Raw genomic sequence first — 23,947 nt, forward strand, 5'->3', positions numbered from 1 at the left:
TTAAGCTGATGCTTTTGGACTTCAGGGATAAATATAGTGTCATACCATTCTATAAAAATGGTTGTATCCATCCATCCATGAATTCTTTTGATTTTTGTAGGTCACCGGCAATTTTTTTTTTATTCCTTTAAAGCACCGTGAAATTTTAGATTTTCCTATGATTAGCAAAGGCAGCCTGTACATTCCGGTAACATTTCCACATACCATAACAGTGATGCGTGATTTGCTTACCTTAAAACCATGTGCTGACATTTCATTCTTAGAAACTAGGGATTTTGTTGGCATTTTTTTCCAATACAAACCAGTTTCGTCTGCATCGTAGACATTGGTTTTTTTGTAGTCCTCCTTATCAATCATGTTCTTAAAAGATGTTCAGCAGATTCAGTATCAGCCGATAGTTTTTCACCATGGATGTCCAATTCCCTAATTCCATGCCTAGATTTGAAATGCTTAAGCCAGCCAGTAGTTGCTTTAAAATTTACTGCCTAGTTTCTTGTTCATTTCAAGAGCTTTTTCACAAATCAAAAGGGACAGTTATTGGTTGTCCTTGGCTATGTACCTGCATGAACCACGTGTAAACTGCAGTGTCCAAATCCTGGTTGTCTGCCATTCTCATCGTTTTTCTGCACAAGCTTCCACCTTCACTGTCAAGTACACTCACAAATTTTCAATGGCATCACTGTTCTTTTTAGTATCTGATATTGTGGCATTTCCAACTCCATATTTCCGAGCTAAGCTTGATCCACTAGCACCACACTTCAACTGATCTATTATTTTAAGTTTATCGGAAACGCTCAGAACAATGCATTTATGTTTAGTCACCATTGTGAACGTTACAACTACAGAACAATCCGTTACAAGTAAAAAATTCATGAATCCAAAATTAATGTCCCCGATGAAAACAGAGTTCGATTAAGCACGACACACGTCCCAACACACAATCCTCAGAAAAACACTACACAAAAATGCCAGTGCTGCCAGCTAAAACACACACACCAACAAAAAAAATATAGTAGCTCAAGCCATAGCCAAATGGAGTAGCCAAGACATAGCCAAAGATTGCAACGCCATAGCACTAGCAAAAATTTAAATTTGCCGACTTGAACACTTTTGGTTAACTGACGTTTCAGTTGACCAGTTTTCGGATAAACAACGCTCTACTGTATTTACAAACAATGAAAAACTCTTTACAGACAAATTGGTAACAAAACAAACACTGATACACAGCACAGTGGCATACCAACAGAACAACTCAACGTATTTGTTTGTCTCTTTGGTCCAATGCTGTCTCACACAATGCTGATGCAGGCTGGATCGAGGAGAATAGAAACTTGAAGAACATACCAACTATGCCCTGTGCTGAAATAAACGTACACAACATCCACTACTCTTAACAGAACACACAACTGGAAGACACCTGGTGTAGACAACATTCACAATTTCTGGTACAAAAAATTTACATCACTGCACCAGGAACTAGCTAAACATCTAACACACATCATCATCAATCCACAAGATATGCCAAATTTTCTTACTCAGGGCATCACCTACATGAAACCTAAAAACAACAATACCACAGACCCCACACAATACAGACCAATTACATGTCTTCCAACACTCTACAAATTATTGACATCCTGTAATCGCAAACAAAATATACAAACATTTTGAAGAACACGACATTCTTATAGAACAACAAAAAGGTTGTCATAGAAACCACAGGGGATGCAAAAAACAGTTACTCATATATTCAGTCATACTACGGCAAGCACACAAACAACACAGAAACACACACATGGCATATATAGCCTACAGAAAAGCATTCGACAGTGTTCCACACAGTTGGCTGCTACATATTCTACACATGTACAAAATACATGCATCACTCATTGCATTCTTCTAAAACACTATGCAGCACTGGAGAACAACACTACATCTCAGGGTTCATAACACTTCCATACAAACAAACCAAATTTTTATTAGGCGAGGAATTTTTCAAGAAGATTCCTTGAGTCCTCTCTGGTTCTGCTTAGCCCTGAACCCATTATCCAACATGTTAAACAACACACAATATGGTTACAATATCAGACACGAAAAATCAACACAGTTTACACTGTCACATCTCATGTACATGGATGACTAAAACTTTATGCATCCACACAAAAACAACTTCATCAACTCCTACAAATCACACATTCATACACCAAGGACATACAAATGAAATTTGGCCTAGACAAATGCAAAACACTTCACATAGAAAAAGGAATCCTGAAGAAAGATGATTTTGCATGTTGAAATGAAGGTGTTACTGAATCCATGGAAGAAGGCGAGTTCTACAAGTATTTAGGATTCCAACAGGCCAAACTAACAGAATATGCACAAATAAAGCAAAGATTAGTTAAAGAATACCAAAGTAGGTTAAATGCTATTCTCAGAATACAGTTAAATGCAAAACACACAGTTACAGCAATAAACACGTATGTCATCCCAGTACTCACATATTCTTTTGAAGTTATACATTGGACTCACACCGATCTTGAGCAACTCCAAAGGAAAACAAGAACAACACTTATTAAGCATAAACATCATCATCCTAAATCCGCCACAGAAAGATTAACCCTTCCACGTAAAGATGGCGGACGTTGCCTGATTGACATAGTTAACCTTCATTACAAACAAATACAGTCACTGCGAGAGTTTTTTTACAAAAAACAAGAAACATCACAATTACATAAAGCAGTAACTCTAGCAGACTCAAATAACACACCATTAAACTTACACTCACATCATATGGACACAACACAACATATAAAAAGCATAGACACCATTAAGCAATCGTGGACTCGAAAGGCACTCCATGGCAGGCATCCTTACGACCTGGCCCAGGATTTTGTTGACAAAACTGCGTCAAACAGCTGGTTAGCTCGGGAATGCCTCTTTGGGGAGACTGAAGGATTCATGATTGTCATACAGGATCAGGTCATAAATACTAAAAACTACAGAAAACACACTCAAAGATACAACACTCACAAATGACACATGCAGAAAATGTCACATCATGCCAGAAATTATACAACACATCACTTCTGGTTGCAAGCTCTAGGCACAGACAGAGTATTTACACAGACATAATCAAGTAGCAAATATAATACACCAAGAGCTTGCAAAGAAACACAAATTAGTAGACATCCACGAACCATACTACAAGTATATACCACAGACAGTATTGGAAAACAACAGCACAAAATGTACTACGACAGAGCCATAATCACAGATAAAACAATTTACCACAACAGACCAGACATCACACTCATTGACAAACACAATAAAATCACATACATTATAGACACATCCATTTCCAAACACACACAATATACAAAACGCACGCACTGAAAAAATTAGCAAGTACACAGAACTCGCCCAAGAAATAAAGCATCTGTGGAGGATGGATAAAGTGCTTATTGTACCTGTCATTCTCTCCTGTACAGGTGCGATACCACACACACTACACAAAAGCCTGGGATCATTACAATTGAATAGAAATACATACATCACACTACAGAAAGCCACAATATTGAATACATGCCATATTGTTAGGAAATTCCTGAATACTGACACTGACACTCTTATTTAATTTTAGTTTTGTTTTGGTTGCTCTGCCTTGACTCTGGTCTGGCATAGTACACAGCCACCGGTGTCAACTGAGTATAACCCGCTACACCCAACATAATAATATTGAATTTAATATTTATTAGTACTAGGTAGCCAGTTAATTAAAACTAAAAATAATAAAATAATAATTAAAACTCTGGTTTTTACACTGAACCTAAAATTAAAAATAAAATCAAAATTAATTAGTTAATTTAAATCAAAGCAATTTATATATATAACCCATTGAATGCATGTCCACCGTCCAGTGTAACGTTATGCCAAAAACGGGCACTAGAGGCGCCCTTATCATGTGTCATGCTTCAAACATTTAAATTAACAATATAAATTATTATTATTCATTTGAACAATAACAATATAAATAATTCATTATATTTGTAATAGGAATTTATTATTGTCACGGAATGCCTGTAACATGCACTAGGGGCAAATAACGATAAGACAGATAGTTTTGAAAATATTATATAGTGGGCTCCCGGAAGGTAATATTTAATAATAGAAACTCTCAGAAGGTAATATTTTAATAATAGAAACCTTTCATGACACCACCAAAGAAATATGCCACTGGGTAGGAACCTTTTATATATTAAGTACATCAAACATGTCTCATAGGAATTTGTAATGCTGCTAGAACGCCCACTAGAGGGCATCCCGGGCTACTACTTGAAACATAACAACATAATATTCCAGAAAGTGTGTCTTGATTGATTTGGTTATATTTCATCCAGACAGAGTCAAGTCTCTGTTTATAGCCCTTTTTTGTAAAGTGATAGTTTTGGTTTCTGTTGGCAGTGATAGAACATTTTGCTTTTAATACATATATCAGGGATGCACAGCCTGTAGCCCAGGGGCCACATATGCCCCCTTTCAATGTTTATGCGGTCCATGGAAGGTACAGACCAAATCCCATCTTTCAAGTGTGTCTATGGATTAGGGCTGTTTTACACTATGACCAACTGGACCGACTCCCAGTCGTGTTGCCATGGCAACAGCAGTCAGCCTACTGACTAGTTGTTCCAGTCAGACAGATTTAAAAGTTAAATGTTTGTAGTCAGATCGGAGCAGTCAATGAGCTACAGCCAATGAAAGCTTCGAAACTACAACCAATCAAACTTTGGATATATGAAAACTACCGAATCAATCAAACATAACTTTACATTATACATATTTCTAATTTATTTAAATTTTCCCTTGTACCTTATTCCTTTCATAACTGCTTAAATTTTATATGGGAACATATATGACTTTAATATATATATTAAAAAACATTATCAATGTAATGAGAAAAGATGGTATGATTTAGACTTTTCATAAGAATTTATAAACGAAGTGAGATCATATCCGCAAAGTTTAACCAGGTAGAGTACAAAAATATTTTGAAAATTAGAAAAACTTAAAACGATTTCTAACACCTGTTCCGATTGGTCCTTACGAGTCGGCCACAGACATATAATCGTACTCAGTGTGAATGCTTTTACTACTAGTCGGTCCGATTATAGGATTGGTCGGATCGGACCAGTCAGTCAAGTCGGTCATAGTGTGAAACAGCTCTTACTTGCTCCATTGCAATATGGGTCCTGTTACCTTAACATAGGAAGGGTTTGTTTCACTGCATTAAGTCTATGGAGAACCTTTTCCACTTCATTGGATAAAATTATTACTTACACTCCTTTTAAGCTCAGATTGGCACTTTTAGACTTAAAGACTTGGTTTTATCCAATAAAAGTAACCAAGAATCTAATGCCTGGGAAAATTGCCACAAAAACCAAGTCCACTCGAGTGCTCATCAAAGCGCACTTGTAAACAAACTAACTAAAATAGCCATACTTTCTGCTTTTTAGCTCTACTTTTTATGTTGATTGACTATTTAATAAAATCATTAATATTTCATCTGAAACAGTTAGCAGTAAAATTTTTCCCGCAAAACTCACTTCGCTACGTACTAGGCAAAGAAAAAAAATTGTATCAAATTGAACCGATTTTTTTTTTATCTGTTTGGGAGAGGAAAAACTTATCTAGCTAACAAGTTCAAAGTTTCAAGTATTTGCATTTTTCACCAGATGCTTGCTCTCTGGTGTTTGAAAACAAAACTTTTATCTGGGTCATTTGAATCATTCTTGTGTATTGTCAACAGTAAAGATGAATAGCAATGGAAAAAGCAAAGCTTTTTTTGCATTCCAAATTGCAATTTCAAGGCCATACGGAAGCCCAATATAACTTTTCATCTATTCCCATGTGAAAAACAGATGATTTGGAAATCAGAATTCGCAGAAGCTCATAAATAAAACCGACAAAAAGAGTGGATTCAACTGTTATGAAATGGAATAAAAGTTTCCAGATTGTTCAGCTTTATATGAACAAGTTAGGTTACGTCCTATGCGGCAGCATCCAGCAACCACGAGCATGAATGCGCTTCCAAGCAGAGTGGACAAACTGGTTCAAGCAATTGTGCACACCCAGAGTAAATGCATTTAGTGTGTAGTGACCACCAGATGATGCTTCTACACGCACATGCAGGAAGCAGCTACCAAGCAAGTTTGATCACAGCTTCCAATGCTTGTGCTTTTAAAGAAAATGGCTAATTTTGTAGATAAATAAAAACAGAATGGCAAATAAATTGTGTATATATGTTGTATGTATTTTAATTAATAATCTTTCACATAATTTAATAATTTCTGATTTTGTATAAATGTAATGTTTTAAAAAGAAAACTTGTTTTTTAACTTATAAAGTAAACTTTTTTAACTTATTCTATAAAGATTATTTACATTTGTTGTGTATCTAGTTAGCGATAACATTTACCTTTCAAATTTACCGTTTTAATGCTTGTGATATTTTCTATAGTAGCATTCGACAAAGTCTTCTCGCCGCCATCTTGTAAACAACATGCATCCACTCTGGACAGAAGTTGCTCGTGAGTTAAAAGCGTATACAAAGATTCTTTCCGCCTGCAGTTGCTGAACGCTGCCATGTAGGATGCAGTCTTATGCTGTCAATTTTAAACGAATTTTCCTTAAAGTTTAAAATGCCAGTAATTTTGTGTGTAACACAGGGCCAGATTTTAACGTTTCAAGGCCCTAAGCTGAACTCTGTGTGAGGCACCTGACCAACCCTTCACATTTTAGAAGTCAATCATAAAAAGAAAAGAATTCACATAAACATATTAACTACTTTATATTTTGTGTAGTATTTAAAGTGCATTTTGTTGGTTTGACTTCAACTTTTTTTTTGTAGAAATTTTTGGGCCGCTTGAAACTTGACCCTGATGGGACAGATATCAAAGCTAATGTTTTTAACACAAAGAGCACAAATGATACATTTGTGCTCTGGGTTATCGCTCATTTGTTTCTATAATACATGTAATGACATGTTCTGCTATCAATAATTGTTCTCCTATAAAATTTCTCGATAAAAGCTACAAGCAGCATATATCATTATATCGGACAGTAGTATATGATTAATTTTACATTGACTAGTTACAAATCACACAGATAAAGCAGCCAATTTGTAAAAATGCAGCACCCTCTATGGTTCATGAAAAATGCAAATAGAACTTTTTTCTTTTCACAAAGTCATTAGCACCCAACTGTTTTATGACTTTCCACGGTAAAAAATGGGAGCTATAAAATCAACCAAATAACTGGAGTAAAAATCTTCTACTAATGAGAACATTTTCAATGCCCCTTCTGGGCTCTTTTTCAGGCTTTTACGTAAATCCGTTGCAAGCTGTTCATTCAATTTTTTGAATTTCATTTATAAGGCATTCGATTTCTGATTGAAAACATGCACACATTCCAAGATATTCAAATATCGGATAATCATATGAAATTCTAAATGCACACAAGATTCAATTCAAACCATTAAAAAACCAATACAAAAATCAAATGATATCGTCCATTAGGCCTTGCCATGCCGTGGAAAGCAACATTTCTTCTTTAAAATTAATGCATGTGGACTTGCAACCCGCCTTAAATATTTCCATTGCCTCCAGCACTTTGAGGTGATAGTGATGCGGGGTGGTGAGGATGATGCGTGCTTCGTTACAGTCAGCTGTGATGTCCGGATCCCTCACATAAGTTGAAAGGGCCATTGTGCATTTATTGTGTAGTATGTCTGACTTATGCTCCTTTAATCTTACCACTAATGAATGTTTGGTAGAACCAACATATACCATATCTGTTGCATCTACCATCACTTAGTGGGTCACTGTAGATCCCTGGTAATCTGTCCAGCTTGGGATGGTCTTTTCCATTCCTGAGTGTGCTGTAAAGGGATGGACACCTCCTGTATACTATACTGATCTTACGTTTCTTGGCTATTGCATTATATATTGATTTTAAATGTGGGTTATAAGTGAGGGGGATCCTCTTCCTATCATCTTCCTTTTCGTTGTTCGGTATTTCCATCCTACTAGACGCTACTGCTTGCGTATGTTTGTAGTTTTCACATAATCTATGTATAAGGTTGGTGTATCCATGCTCAACGGCTATCCCTTCTATATTTCTTATTTCTTGCGTTAACACCTGTGAGGAGGAAGTGTGTGTGTATGCTCTCCTGACCAATGCTCTGAAGGCCGCTACTTTATAAGAAAATGGATCACATTGGAATATACGTTGAGACAGCAGTTGGTTTTCGATACACAGCAGTGTGTATGTTCGATGATGTCCACATCTAAGAAGTGGACTCTGTTCTGGTTGTGCTGTTCGATCTCAACAAATAGTCAATAGGGATTGTCATTCAAATAGAATAAGTGATGTTAGAATGTCATTTTCTGCGTTATCAGGAAGTTTCTATTTTGGTGGGAAATTTTCAAATTTTATGCTTTGTAAAACTTTCTTATTCGTCTAAATAGCATCAAATAAAAATAAGTGAAAATAGTGGTGAAAAACCATAAATTTTTAGCATTTGTTTACATTCTAGATTCTGATTGGTGTAGTCAAAGAGGGTGTGGTACTTCCCGGGAAATTTGAATCAATCTTTTCTGAAAAGACACTTATTCGTCAACTTAATGTCATTCAAACTGGACAAAAACCAATCAGAGTTGAAAAAGGAACGTACATAAGCTATAACAACCAATTATTTACAATAATGTCTCTCCATAGACTAAAAATATAAAAAAAAGCTAGTGCCAAAATTTTTAATTTATTATGTTGGACCAAAAAAATTAATAGTTCAAACAGTCATACAACTAAAAGGAAGCTGACTGCCCTAAAAAGTTTTGGATTTAATAATTATTTCAAACCACGTCAAGCCATAAACTTCCCGTGATTGTCAACACTGCCAGTGGCTAAAGTAATTAGACTTCGTGTGTCAACAAAGAGGGCTGTAAAATGGTCCGGCCCCCTGGTCAGTAAACTTAATCCTAACCAAGCCCTTCTTCAGAAAAGATTGTGCATCCCTGGATATATAAAATGGATGTAGATACAGATAATAATATATAACTAGGTAGCCTGACAAGTCAATTAATTAACATTAACTCACTTAAACTTAAAAGTTTTTAAATTTTTTTAAAAGCAGGCAAATTTATAAAACAAAAATTAGTGAAATTACTAAACAAATTAAAATAAATTAAATTTGATTATCTTTAGTGCAAAACAACACATACAATTTCTATAGTTAGGCTGCAAAAAATTAACTTAAAATTAATTTAAAAAATTGTGTGTTTAATAAAATGCAGAAATTTAAAATATGTATAGCCCCTACATTATGCAATAAAGTAAAAAAATATATTCCACAATAAGATTGGCACAAAAATTGAAAAGGAAAAAAAAAAGATAATGTAGGCATTGTTTACGGTTTATAATGTACAATATATGCCAACCTGTTATAATTACATAGAAGACAGGTAGAACCCTATGTAAAATATTAAAACAACACGACGCTGCTATACATCTTAAACATAAACAATCACCACGATGTTATTGCATAAAACAGATTGCACAACAAATAAAAAAATTCAGCAACGACTTACATGTCTTTCCCAGCTAGTATAAGATCTTATTTAGATAATAACTTTTACAATTTTAATTACAATATAACTTAATAAAATTGTGTGTGCCATCATCTGTTATGAGATTTTGTTAATAAAAAGTTTCTATATTTTTAATTACTATAAAATGGCAAAAAGCTTAATTTTTGAGGGAAGGGATGAGTTTTATAAAAAAAAACAAAAACAGTATAAATGTGAATAGTGAGTAAAATCATCATTAAGTCTGACCCTACCAGAGATACACACAATCCCTTCTAGAGATAAGAGATTGTACGTATCTCCCCACCCTCCCCATCTCTTATCTTTAACCACTAAAATTTAATAGCATCAATGCTCTTTAGAAAGCTGCCGCCATGCCAAATTTAATTACTGAATCTTTACCTCATCCTGAGATATTAAGCGAAGTAGATGTCAATATACACACACACACATTCATGGAATATTTTTGCCTTTTTTTTTTACTTTTTTGTATTCAGGTCTCAAAATCAGAAGATTTGCAAAAAACTCGAAGGGTCAAATTTGACACGATTCCAATACTTTCCCTTGTTACGTATACATAACTGGGAAAATAAAACCAGATTAAAATTTTACATCATGAAAATGACATACAAAAAGGAAATTTACAGAACAGATAGCAATCAAGAAAAGTTCATATAAAGGAAATCTGTTAAACACGTACGAAGGAATACAAATCACTAAGAGACGGTACGACATCAATCTCTTGATTGTGGATAGTTCTAGGAACAGCGAACTGTTGGCCACAAGGCAGTTACCCTTTAGAGCAGTGTTTCCCAACCTTTTTTGTGCTATGCCCCACCTAAGCCTTTCTAAAATTCTTATGCCCCCCAACATATATGTTGAAGTCTTTTGGAAGGTCTCTCATTGTCGTGTTCGTTGAAGTTTTTCTTGCACTTAATTGCCACACTGTTTTATTGTAACCACGATAAAACCCAATCCTTTCATAATAGTCTTTTGCACTTTCCAGTCATTGCCAAACGCAACCTGGAACACCACAACTCACATTTGTCCACCTCGAGGTCTGGGCAAAGAATGTCCTTTCACTGGCCTCAGGGCCTTGTTCATCTCTTTGTTCTCGGTGGTTCCCAGAATTGTTAATCCCACCCCAAGGGAAAAGGGTTATAAAGGGAAGTTCTAGAAGGAAAGGGAAACAAAGAACAAAGAAAATTAAAACTAACTTAAATCAATATTTACAATAAATATGGCATACAGTGGCTATACGGTTAACTTAAACTTTGGATGAGTCCATTTTCGAATTGACCCCCTTAACAATCAAATTGCCCCTCTGTGGGGCGTGGGCCCCACGTTGGGAAACACTGCTTTAGAGCAACGTGAAGTTTATTTTTAAAGACTAACAGACTATTATGATAGCATAAAAAGTCTATAATCTAAACTATCGGTTATTATTTGCCTAATGTATAAATGTGAAATATATTCCACGTTACGTTCATACACCTTTGTATTTAAGGAGATGGTCGATTCAATACAAAGTAAGATATTACTACAGGAAATCCTTGCTAATTTGAACTTGGATAGCAAAATTCCATTAGTTCGTAACCGTACTTTTGTCCCAGTAGGGGACATAGAGATTTACACATTAAGGAATTTGGTCAGTTCGAAATACAGCTACTTTGTAATTTGAAGTGAAAATTCCATCTGAACCGCGACATGCACACGTTAAGTCTAGGGTTTCTCATTTCCCAGTCTTTTGCTTGTCCCAGGATAAAAGTGAACTGTTTCCTGGGATCCCGGGACAAAATTAATTATTTTTCATTTTTTAAAGTAATTGAATACATTCTGTAACCTCCAAATTCATTAATAATGCTGTGTAAGATATAGGAAGCGTGCAATGCCATAATGTTGTAAATGCCAAAAAACAAACTTTTCAGGAGAGAGAAAAAACACTTTTTCTAATGAACAAACTTTAATCAAATGCTATAAAAATTATTTTAACAATTTACACTTTGGAATAAAACATTGGGTTTAATTTCAAACACCTAAGTATGACAGTAAGGAAACAAAAAAAGTTTAAAAACAGGGTTAGAGCCATAACGTTGTAAACGCCAAAAACAATTGCAATCATAAAATTAATGTTTCTACAGCTGAAAAACAGTTTTGAATACCAAAAACTTACATTTAAATTATTAAACACAATTTACAAACTCAATATCAATTTTAACATTAAAAACTGGCAATAATCTATTAGTGACTGTTTCCTGGCCTCAACAATGTTGGGCCCACAGTTTTGGTACTTGAACTGGGCTGTAATCTTTATCAATTGTAATATAATTATGATAAATAAAGGAAAATATAAACAATAAGGTATTAATTTAGTGTAATAAAAGTTAAAATGTATTTAAAAACTTCAAATTTGAAAGATTAATGGAAGTCCGAATATCATTTTAAAATATCAAATAATGTGATGATACAGGTTAACTATTAATAAACTGGGATTCAGTTATCTGGTTTCGCGTAAAAAACTCACTGCGTTACAAATTGGAACAACAAAATGATGCAAATGTAAACCGTAACATTTTACGCGCCAAAAGTCACGTGGCTTGCACTTTGGCACTTAAAACGTTATGGCTTGCAAATAAATTCATCTTCAAAATATAGCCACTTAGAGCGCCACTATCGCCACAATATTTTTTTGTAGGAAAAAACATTGCATTTAAAATTCATTTCTTCAATAAAACGTATTTTGAGAAAAATGGCATTTACAACCTTATGGCATTGCACGCTTCATATATTAAAAATTACCTTTGGATTACGTATAAATTTTCACAAATAGAAAAAATTTATTAAAGTTTGCTGGAAACTGCATACAACGACAACAAAAATGCTTTTGAATTGAGTTGAAAATTAAAAAAAAACAGATCAAACTTCTAACTTAAAAGGTAATTTTTGTTTTTTTTTTCAAATAAAATATAATACAAAATATTGTAAATTTTTAAAAGATTTTAAAAAGCAAAGGTAGTCAATACTCTGATCACTCAATCTAATTCTTATTTTAATAATGAAAAGTCTCGCTATCGAGAATGCCTTTTCCGATTCAATTGATGTGATTGGAATCATGTTTAATGCATTTAAGCAGGGCTTAAAGCAGTCATGGCAATAAAAAAAAGTGAGAAAAGAGAGTTCACACTGAAAAAAAGCTAAAAAAGCTAATAGTGTTAAAATGAACGAAAACAGGCATTATTAAAAAAACACACAAACGAACACATATTTTGTATCAATAACATTGCATATGATATTAGATTGATTATTAAGTGGACTGATAAGATTAAATATGAAAATAGTTAGGCTGAGTTTATACTCCAGAAAAGTGACCAGTAAGACTGCATTAAGCCAGAACAGGCCCGCATTAAGTTTTCATGTGCCCCGTACAGAATTCCCACCGTTACACAGCAAAGCAAATGGAATAGTAACATAGCTACCAGAATGTGTTTCCATATAACATGCCAAATTTCAAATGCCATTTATTTCAAGGTACATTTTTTGATTTCTTCATAAAAAAAATGTAATTAAAGAAGAAAAAAAACAACTTCTGGCAGAATCAGTGGGTTGCATGTTCATTATATAGCAGGGGTGGGCAAGCAAAAGTTCAGTGGGAGCCGAAATGTAGGTTTTGCAAAATGCATGGGAGCCGCAGTTCTGTACTTTTTTATTCTGTACTGCAGTTCTGTACCTGGATTTTATTATATAATATAGAACAAGTATTGAATTTTTTTAATAAACGTGTTTTCACAAAATTGTGGAGATAAAACTGTAAAAATAATAATAAAAAGCAGAAATTAACACTTTCGGCAAAAGCCACATAAAATTCAAAAAGAGCCACATGCGGCTCTTGGAGTCTCATTTGCCCACGTCTGTTATATAGCAATACCACTAGTAATTGTGACCCAATCATTTATTTGGTAATTTTATCAATATTTTTTAAATGATTAAAAATAAAATTACAGCATTCATTACTGGTAATACTAGTCTCCAAATCCATTCCCCTGAATACAATAAAACAATTTGTTAGTCATTTGACCCACAACTGACAGAGAAGAGAGTTTATGAAAACAATGATTAAACATTTAGCAGTTTGTTGTCCTTCACCGTGGGGAACCGGCAGAGTTTATTACTTTCACCGGAGAAAATATACAAAGCTTTCTACTACCCTCAAGTTGAAAAATATACAATCCCATGAAATTTAACAAATCTGACGTTAATAAGCAAATGATGGAATTATTTACAGAGAGTTGATATTTGATAAGTTTAGTTTTTTGCTCTTATAGATCAAATTACAGAAATTATAAATAAAAATCTCATTTTTTAAAAATTAAAATCATAAAATTTCGCTCACAAAAGATCGAGATGGAACGCACACTTTTCATTTTTATAATCGCTTTGTTTTATTAGACACAGATATTATTCCTATATAGATTTATTAATTATAATAAACATACATTATGTATAAAATTACATTAAAATAACACTGTAATTAATGTCTGAAATGAAAAAGTAATTGAATCGAGTCTCGCCTCCATATTAATTAACGCGTTGTTATGGGGGGCCTAGTAGAAGCTGTAATTTTCTGGGGAGGGGCACCAAGTTAACTGCGTGGGGGCTGGGCTGTAATTTTTTGGGGAGGGGCACCAAGTTAACTGGGGGGTGTGCCCACCCATGCCCGTTCCTGGCTACGCCCATGTTAACGCGCCACAGTAATTAATTGATTACGTTGCATCAAATTAAATAATTTATAAAAATTGAAATAATAAATATGTTTATAAAATAATTGGCTGTATCTGTTTGCAATGATAATGTAAAACACACTGTACTTATAGTTTAGCATTTCCAATATTTAATTTATTTTTGAATTTTAAAATATAAGAAAAACAATTTTTTAAATAAAGTTTTACACATTTATATCTGCAACTTTAGATAATACAACGATATAAGAATCCATCAAAAAAGTTAATTAATAATAATTAAAATCAAGAAAAAGTATAAGTTTCTTTCGAGGTAAGGAAACTTGTAAAAAGTCAGGTACGCGATCACGTGATGCCCGTCTCCCCACTTTGCGTAACCAAATGGTCGAGGTTGAAATAAAACCCCAGCAGAAGTAAAAACAAACATCGGTGCATGTATAGGACAATAAACTTGAACGGGAGCGAAGATGAGACATGACACCATGTAATTTATGCTAATTACTTTCTAATATTAAAATATTAAAATCTTCAATAAATTATAATTAAATTAATTTTTTGACTGAGTTCGACTAGAAGCATATCGAAAAGCTAGATTAAAGTGAAAATAGCGGTTTTTCGACGCTAAATATTTACAAATTAATTTTTTAATTTGGTGCCGGATTGACCGCAGCTGTTCGAATGCGCACGTGCATGAAGAGTTTTATAGTTTGTCGAAATGGAAAATGAAGGACACCGTTAGAATGCAGAAAACCATGGTGCATGCCAAATATATAAGCACCCACTTAAAACCAAACTTTTGTCTTTGTCTAAAGATTGTCTCTACAGAAGTTATTAATATTTAGGATATTAGTTTAAAATCTTGTATTTCCTGACACGAGATTCGCTCGATCTTTAATTTTACAGAGTGCTAGAAAGATACAAGCTTTGAAACGAGTGTCCTACAACGTTTTATTTAATAACAACAGTAGAAATCAAATTTATTATTGCTCAACAATTATTTTTTCGGTTTTTCTACGGTAGTCAAAAACGAGTAAATGTCATCGTTTAAGCTAAAGAATAGCAGGCGGTTGGGAAGAAGTTTGCTTAGCAACTTACTTCAGAAAGTATTGGGTTCTATACAATTTTCCATTGCTAAAACATGAGTTTCTACTGTTAGTATTAAATAAAATCTATTTCTTTCTTTTGTCCACTGCGCTTAAATAAATACAAATGCTAAAAATAATGCTGTATAAAAAGCACTCTTAATGTCGAACTAGAAGTGTACTTGACTTAATGCAGCGTGATTATATCGAAGCGCTGCGGAGATCGGTATTTCACAAGGATACAAGCAAGGAGAACCCACGTGCAAATTCCTACAGCATGTGCAGAGTATCAAGCTTTGGAAAGCTCCTCGTTTTGTTAGTCTATATAAATGTAGTACACTACATGTGTGTACGACAGTGCCTTAACATGTTGCGCACAGTCCATAAGGCATACAGGGAAGTGCTGGTTGCTATTTCGCTCCTGAGCACATTTACGAAAAAAAAATTTCACATGGGAAGTGAAAAAAGCTAAAAAAGTGAGTTTTTCTCAGAAAAAGCTAAAAAAGAGAGGAGCTATGAAAAAAAGCTAAAAAAGAGAGTCACTTTAAGCCCTGTTTAAGAGAAGACAGATGTTATGGGTTTTCACTTGTAGCCTGGAAGATTTCTAGTTCATCTTCGAGATTATACTTCTTTTGCTCTCTAGCATTCTTGATTTGTCCACCTCGACTGCTTTAATAGAAACATCATAGCCCAATAATTTGGCAGTTTGTTTGTCTTTATTAATCAGATTATGAAGAAAAACTTCATACTTGCTGACTTCGTACTCGTTTGTATCCTTGCCCAATTTGCACAACTTGGCATTATGCAGTCATTAAAGCCACTGGGCATGATTAAAAATTAAGACAGCATAAGCACACTTATTCCAATATTACTGGTAAAGAATTTTGAGAGTTGCCACAAATAAGCTACGTATTCATTATTGATCATTTGTGACGTGCCATAACGAAAAAAAAATTAAAAAAACTAATAAGTAGGTTTAAAATTAATAAATAGAAATTTATTCTGACAGTTTACGAGTTAATTATACTCTCTATTTGCAAAATTTCCTCAACCTTAACAAAAAATAAGAAAAAAGTGAATTTTTAAGAAATTTGCAGGATTTCCCGGGATAAGAAAAATTTCCCGGGTTAAAAAAACAACCGGGATCCCGTTTGAGAAACCCTAGTTAAGTCATTCATTTAGATCAAAGTGCCTCCATACTATAAGAGAACAATAGAACAATAATAACTCTAATCCGGTCAATATGGTTTTGCTTTTACAGTAACACATTTTTGACCGTCATCTTATTCGAGAACAGTCCTTTTTTCACTTATTTCGTAAAACGCGGCCAGTTTTCGGGACTGCAAGATCAGGCCACAAATAGCAGACAGAGTTATCCGTAAGGCTACGAGCCACTACATTTGGCCAACTCGCTACTTTTCAAGCCACTTTAAAAATAATTTGGGCTAATTTCGAAGGATTCTGCCTCACTTTTTATAAAACCTATCCGGCAACCCGAGAGTTTCTCACCAGACACGTGCCATTTACCTGCAGTTTATTTATGATATTATTAATTATTATTAATTAACGAAAATAACAGATAGCCATATTCCATTTCCTCCATAAATTACATCAATTACACGGCACTTTCACATCGTACATAATTAATAAAAACTCGATAATTCGAAACTTGCCCATTCGTAATTGCGATTATTTTGTCCCTTCAATTTCGAACTAATGAGGATTTCCTGTATTACGCTTGTTGTTACATTCTTCTTTAACTGCACTAAATAATGTTTCCGACTCAACTTCTATCAACCTTTACAAAATGCAGCTTTCTAATTTTAATTCCAAATGTTTTTGATCTTTTTAAAAGGCCTTCAGGAAAACAAATCGAAATGATTCTTTCTTTAAAGGACTGCTTGTTATGGAATGTTATAAATTTTAACTTTAAATTTAACTTTAGATTTAACTGCGCAGGCTCTTATATAAATATCTATAAACGGTGATGTTACTCATATTAATATACATGATAATGTACATAAATATACTACAGTAGAGCATCGATTATCCAACCCCCGATCAACTGTCACATCAATTAACCGACCGCGTTCTAGTCAGCAATTCAAATGTCCGCTAGTGATGTGACGCTACAATATTTGGCTATGTATTGGCTACTTTAATATCATTTTTGTTAAATTTTTGCATGTTTTAGCTGGCAACACTGGCTTGACCACGAAAGGGAAGCCAGTATTTAAATGAGGCTTAATTTTATTTAACGACGCTATCCAATTGCTGTTTTTAAAATGTGTGCGAGATTTAGTGGCAAAAAACGTGTGTCAGCTGTGAAGCAAAAGAAAATTTTGGATTTCTTTTTCTAATGTATAGGCCCACTTTGTTAAATATGTAACCTGAATATATTTTTCAATATGCAGTACAGTACTGTATTTATTTTGTGCAAAATAAAGAAATAATTTTTAACGATACAATAGCGACGATTATTATTTTTTTTTAAAATTTTGTTAGGCTTAACATCAATGAAAATTCAACGTAAAGTAGGTTAATAGTGATATACTAATATACTAATTACATGGGATATACTAATAATGTATTTTTTCATACTTTTCGGTTATCCGTTTTTTTCAGTTATCCAACCAACCCCAGTCCCCAATTGAGTCGGATAATCGATGCTCTACTGTATATGAATACATAAATAATTAGCCACTTGTCTCTTAGTTATTCAAACTTATGCTTGCTCTCCATGCGGCTGATAGTTTACTGGACTCTCGAAAATTTATTGCTAGTCCCTCTTGGTATGTCTTATATATCTGCAACGCCTCCGCATATTTCGAGTGCCTCTTGTTGTGGATCTTTTGTATTATTTTAGCCTATGCCAATCTATAGTGACTTCCTCGGAGTCTGCAATAGCATACGTAGCTAGGGCCGTGACCGGTTGCCCATTACGGACGTTTCTTTCGTGCTCTTTCAGTCTTTCTTTCAACGATCTTCCTGTTGCCCCAATGTAGTATAACTCTGTATGTCTCTCCTTACATATAGCAAGACAGCTCAACCACGTGCTCTGGAGCAGTTGCAGGCACGAGTCAAATGTTTTTCTAACACTTCCCTTGCAAAAGAACTTGGTATGAAGAAGATAATAATGGCCTCTCCATCAGTGCCAAGATTATTCGGTTTTGCTAAAACACACAAACCAGAAAAAAGCTTAAGGCCAGTGGTGAATAAATGCTGCTCACCTACAGTAATCCTAGAAAGACTACACAAGAACTTCATCAATGCGCACATGCTTCCACATGTTTACAGCATAAAACAACTGGGTGTACTATAGATTACTCCCTATGGAATTTCAGGACTTTGATTATATATTTGAACTCGGGACCGAGACAAGTTCAACGGTACCCTATTTTTAGACCGGAGACGAAAAAAAAAGTTATCACACTTTTTTAATGCTCTCATGCAGACGGCACCGTAGTTGCTAGTATTGCCATCTTGTGGTAAAGTCTGCAAACCGTGATGTCGGACTATGGTCATCTCCCGGAGCGTTAAACACGTGATACGAGAGCGAAGAGAGCGACACAACTTCCGATCATCGCGCGATCACCATTTTGGTTAATGTTACTTATCGCAGCGAACATGGCGGCCCGAATGACCTCTTGTATGGGCGCCACCACATGCCGCCATGTGCTAAACTAGTGATCGATTCACGGTAGTTCTTGAACAAAGTAAAAAAGGGGGAAACGTCTACTAAAGGCAATTTTAACGGCAACGCGACACGACTCCCGATTGCGATAGCGAGGCCGACTTTGTGGTGAGAGCGACGCGACTCCCTATCATCGCGCGATCACCAGAAAAAAGTATGATAACTTTTTTATTTTTCGTCTCCGGTCCAAAAGTAGAGTATCGTTGAACTCGTCTCGGTCTCGAGTTCAGATATATACCCAAACACACGAAATTCCATAGGGAGTAATCTATAGTATATACCCAAACAACTGCTTGAATTGCTGCAGAAAATAAAAAACATTAAAGTAAACGAAGGATGTTACATGACTGCTAGATTTCAAGGCCTTATACCCTTCTATCAAAATAGAGCCACGTTTTTGCCACCTAAGAGACTTCGTAATGAGCAGAATAAGAAATGCAATACGTATGAAAAAGCAAATACTAGAACTAGCACATCTTGCCACTTACTTGTCGATATTTAAATTTAATGGAGTTACATACACGCAACATAGAGGAGTGGCAATGGGAAGCCCTATTGCAGGAACTTTATGCGAGATAGTAGTCAGGACTGTAGAAAAAGAAATCTTACCGAAATACGCTGCACACTTGGAAATATATGCACGCTACGTCGATGACGTATCGACTGCATGGGACAAAAAACCAGACATTCAACAATTTATCAAGGACGTCAATTCCAACAAATTCGGCCTAGAGCTGGAACTAGAGCAAGAGGACAACAAAAGGGTGCACTTCCTAGACATAGAAATAGAAATCGAGAAAGGAGGGGAGTTCGTAACAAAAGTGTACAGAAAGACAACATATAACACGCTATTTATACCGTGGAACTCACACGATCCAGCACCTTACAAAATAGCAGCATTTCGGGCATTAGTAAAGAGAGCATACACACACTGAAGCAAACCACAAGACAGAATGAAAGAATTAGAATAAGTAAAAGAACCAGCCAGGCAGTGCAGTATCCACCAAAATACGATAAGAGCCATCATTAACAAAACAAGAATAGACGGTATAGATAAGGCCAAGCGGGAAAAAATGACAAAATACACAGTTATGGACTACATAGCTCCTTCATGCAATATTCACAACGAAATAGGAACAGCAACAAACAAGAAAGTAATCTTCAAAAGAAATCCCACAGTTTACCAAATACTACGCAATGACAAGGAAGAATTAGACCAGAGCTCGATTCCGGGGGGTATATAGAATCCCCGTACAAGATGTAAGGAGACATACAGAGTTATACTTCATTGGGGCAACGGGAAGATCGTCGAAGGAAAGGCCGAAAGAGCACGAAAGAAACGCCCGTAACGGGCAACCGGTCACGGCCCTAGCTACATACGCTATTGCAGACCTCGAGGAAGTCACTATAGATTGGCATAGGGCTAAAATAATACAAAAGATCCACGACAAGAGGCACTCGAAATATGCGAAGGCATCGCAGATATACAGGGTGGGCCAGCGAAAACGAAACGGCAGAGTGTTCGTGTTCGTCCAAGCAAAGCGCTCGGACAGGTCGATCTTTTGCTCGAGGGGACATCTTTTGCAATAAAGTTTTTGCGATTCTGAATATTAACTAAACAAACAGTTTTTTTCGAAATAAATGTTTGTTTAGTTAATACAAAATAAATGAGTTTTTAAAATTTTTTGTTGTCTGTTGTATTCAGAATCGCAAAAACTTTATTGCAAAAGATGTCCCCTCGAGCAAAAGATCGACCTGTCCGAGCGCTTTGCTTGGACGAACACGAACACTCTGCCGTTTCGTTTTCGCTGGCCCACCCTGTATAAGACATACCAAGAGGGACTCGCAATAAATTTTCGAGAGTTCGGTAAACTATCGGCTGCGCGGAGAGCAAGCACAAGTTCGAATAACTAAGAGACGAGCGGCTAATTATTTACGTATTCACGTAGTATATTTACGTACATCGTCACGTATATTAATACGAGTAACATCACCGTTTATAGGTTTATAGATATTTGTATACGAGCCCGCACAGTTAAATCTAAAGTTAAATTTAAAGTTAAAATTTATAACGTTCCAGAACAAGCAGTCCGTTAAAGAATCATTTCGATTTGTTTTCTCGAAGAAGGCCTTTTAAAAAGACCGAAAACATTTGGAATTAAAATTAGAAAGCTGCATTTAGTAAAGGACGATAGAAGTCGAAAGGTTGTTATTTATTTATTTTCATTTTGTACTTACACCTAGTTCTTAATCGGGGGGGTCATAAACGTAAGTTTGCCCAAAATGCATCTATTAACATGCGTAACCAACCAAAATAAATATAATTAAATCCTACATCCGAGATTACCGGAAGCATTTCTATACACTTGTAGAAGCAGGATTACACAATTTCCAAGAATTATCTAATCGAAATACAGTTGGTGATCCCAACAACACAGGAAATTTTCTATTATGTTTGTTTATAATTTTCAAAATTTTACTGCAGCTGCCATTCTTTACTTTCCAATTAAAAAGGAAAGAAAGAAAATTCAAACTGGAAAAACGTACAAATAACAATCACATAGCTTTATTGCAGTAGTACATTATAAACGACAAACGTTTTTGAACAGCTCGAATGTCCTGCTTCGGGTCAGTTATGCATGTTCCATTTAGAATGTTCGTTTCATCACTTTCTAAATTTAAAATTTAAATTTACCAAATTAAACTTTACAACTAATATATTCTACCTAATTTTATACGAATACCCCATCTTTACCTAGCGGTGCAACCTTTTGAATTTTACTTCCTAATAAAAATCTACACGACAGTATATTTTAAAATAGAAAACAAACAATTGTAATAAAATTAATTACATACATTAGTCACAAGAGCAAATATCTTTCTTTCTTCGGTTGAGTTCGTACGAACAGCAAATTTCAAGACTTCAATTTTCGTTCCAAAATTTAATCAACACAGCGTTGCCAGATAGATGTAGTGCAAACTTTTAAATAAATGGACGTAAGTTAATAATTATGCTAAAATAGAGCCAAATAAATACTTCCTTAAAAATAACTGCACATAAAATACTCCTAATGGAATTTGATTCCTCTATTTTAAAATGAAATAATATCGATGGACGGATGGCCGAGCGGTTATGGCGGCGCTCGCTACCCACTCCTTTTCAGCTGGCAGACGGAACAAATGGAAGTCTAGTTGAAAACGAAGTGCTATTTAATTGCTGAAATTTAAAAATTGAGTACGCGATTATTTTTTTAAAAAGTTATACAGTCTTCTAGTTTAAATAAAAGTGAGCAAAATAAATAAATACATTCATTCATTCATTAGTTTTATTGTACATTTAAAACAAGGTACAAAGTCCTGCCCCGCAGTGAGCATTACAAGAGCATATCCGTTACATAGTTCCACCAAGTTACAGTACGCACTAACGAACAAAGCAAAAGGGAAAAGAAAATTTAAAAAAAATAAAAAAATAAAATAAAACACAATGATAATAAAATACCCGAACAAAATATGCAGCAGCATATAACAGATACTTATCAGCAGGAATATTTTCGCAAAAGAAGGTCACAGTAAATACCATTATTCCGACAATAAGTGTTTAACAGCATTTATCCCGTGTAGAAAATTTGTAAGACAAAGATTTCAGAATCCCACGAGTCCATATATAATATGCGTACAAGTCAAACAAAGTCCACACAGCTAGTAATTGTAAGTATCAATTCCAACACTTTAAACCCAATAAACAGAGAAAGACGAAGCTTACATATTTCTTACAGTCAGCAAACACAAATGTATGTAGAGAAGCGGTGATCTGCTTGTATCGGTTGGTGTGCTAAGAAGCAAAGGTAGCATTACGAATTAAACAATTTGTGCCCTGTAAAGGATTCCATAAACATTAAGGTAAATAGTCAGATGTCTTAATATATAAGGCTTTTGCTTTAATGTAGAGTGGACACTCCTTATCCACTGTGTTATGTGAGGTTGCCGAATTCGTGATATCCAAATGTCAGGACTTATCGTATGTGGGGTGAAGGAAAGTGAGGCAAATAGCTGCAGTGACAAACAAACCCATTTATTTACACTAAGTCTTACAATCTAGTGTGTCCTGCGTGTCTTGTCTTCTGGTGACTCTCGATGGTTCGGTTGTTGGCCCCGGGGCAGACAGTCGAGGCTCGACCGTGGGAGGTTGTAACGAATGGCGAAAGCCCGAAGTTCAGTCGGATGGTGTTCATTCGTAGAGGCAGGGAAAAGTCTGGACAGTGGATTATAGTTGTCAGCTGGGAAAAGTCTGAACTGTAGTCGACACGGACAGAAGCCGGGAGAAGTCTTCGCAAGGGGAGGCAGAGAAAAGTCTGCTTTGCTCTCGAGATCCAGGTTTTTATAAGATTTCTCTTTCCTGGATCTCCAGCTCCCGATTGGTCGGTTTCCTGTCTCTAGGCAGATGACCGACCATTTCCAGCTACTAAAGGTTTTTAATTCGACACTGTGTTTTAATCCGATCGAGGGAAATTAATCGCAACTCGAAACTCCTGCTCGTATTCAATTGTTTCGAATTCTTATAAGTCTGATACATAATATCAGCGCCGCATCTCCTTTTAAGGTTAAAAACATTTCTCTCTCGATTAATAATTTTAATATTTCCCGATTTTATTTAAGGTTTTCTTTTAATTTCTACGAGCATCAGAATCAAAGCTCGATCCCTTGATTTGACATTTTTATGATATTTTTAACACACGAGCTCGAGTATCGCCCGGGCTTCACAGTTATGTTCGTGTTTATCTAGGCCGCTCCTCAAACA

At 35.1% G+C, this 23,947-nt stretch overlaps 1 protein-coding gene across 1 annotated transcript in view; it reads right to left on the reverse strand.

Moving 5' to 3' along the window:
- The window catches only part of LOC136983807 (DNA excision repair protein ERCC-6-like), a 115,209-nt gene extending 93,185 nt beyond the window's left edge, over positions 1–22,024 (reverse strand). The window contains exon 1 of the mRNA XM_067280664.1: positions 22,006–22,024. The gene's annotated coding sequence lies outside the window, so the exon portion shown is untranslated. The remainder of the gene's footprint in view (positions 1–22,005) is intronic.
- Positions 22,025–23,947: the final 1,923 nt, after the last annotated feature.

Source organism: Centruroides vittatus, unplaced genomic scaffold, assembly GCF_030686945.1.
Source record: "Centruroides vittatus isolate TY-2023 unplaced genomic scaffold, ASM3068694v2 contig_89, whole genome shotgun sequence".
Lineage (NCBI taxonomy): Eukaryota > Metazoa > Arthropoda > Arachnida > Scorpiones > Buthidae > Centruroides > Centruroides vittatus.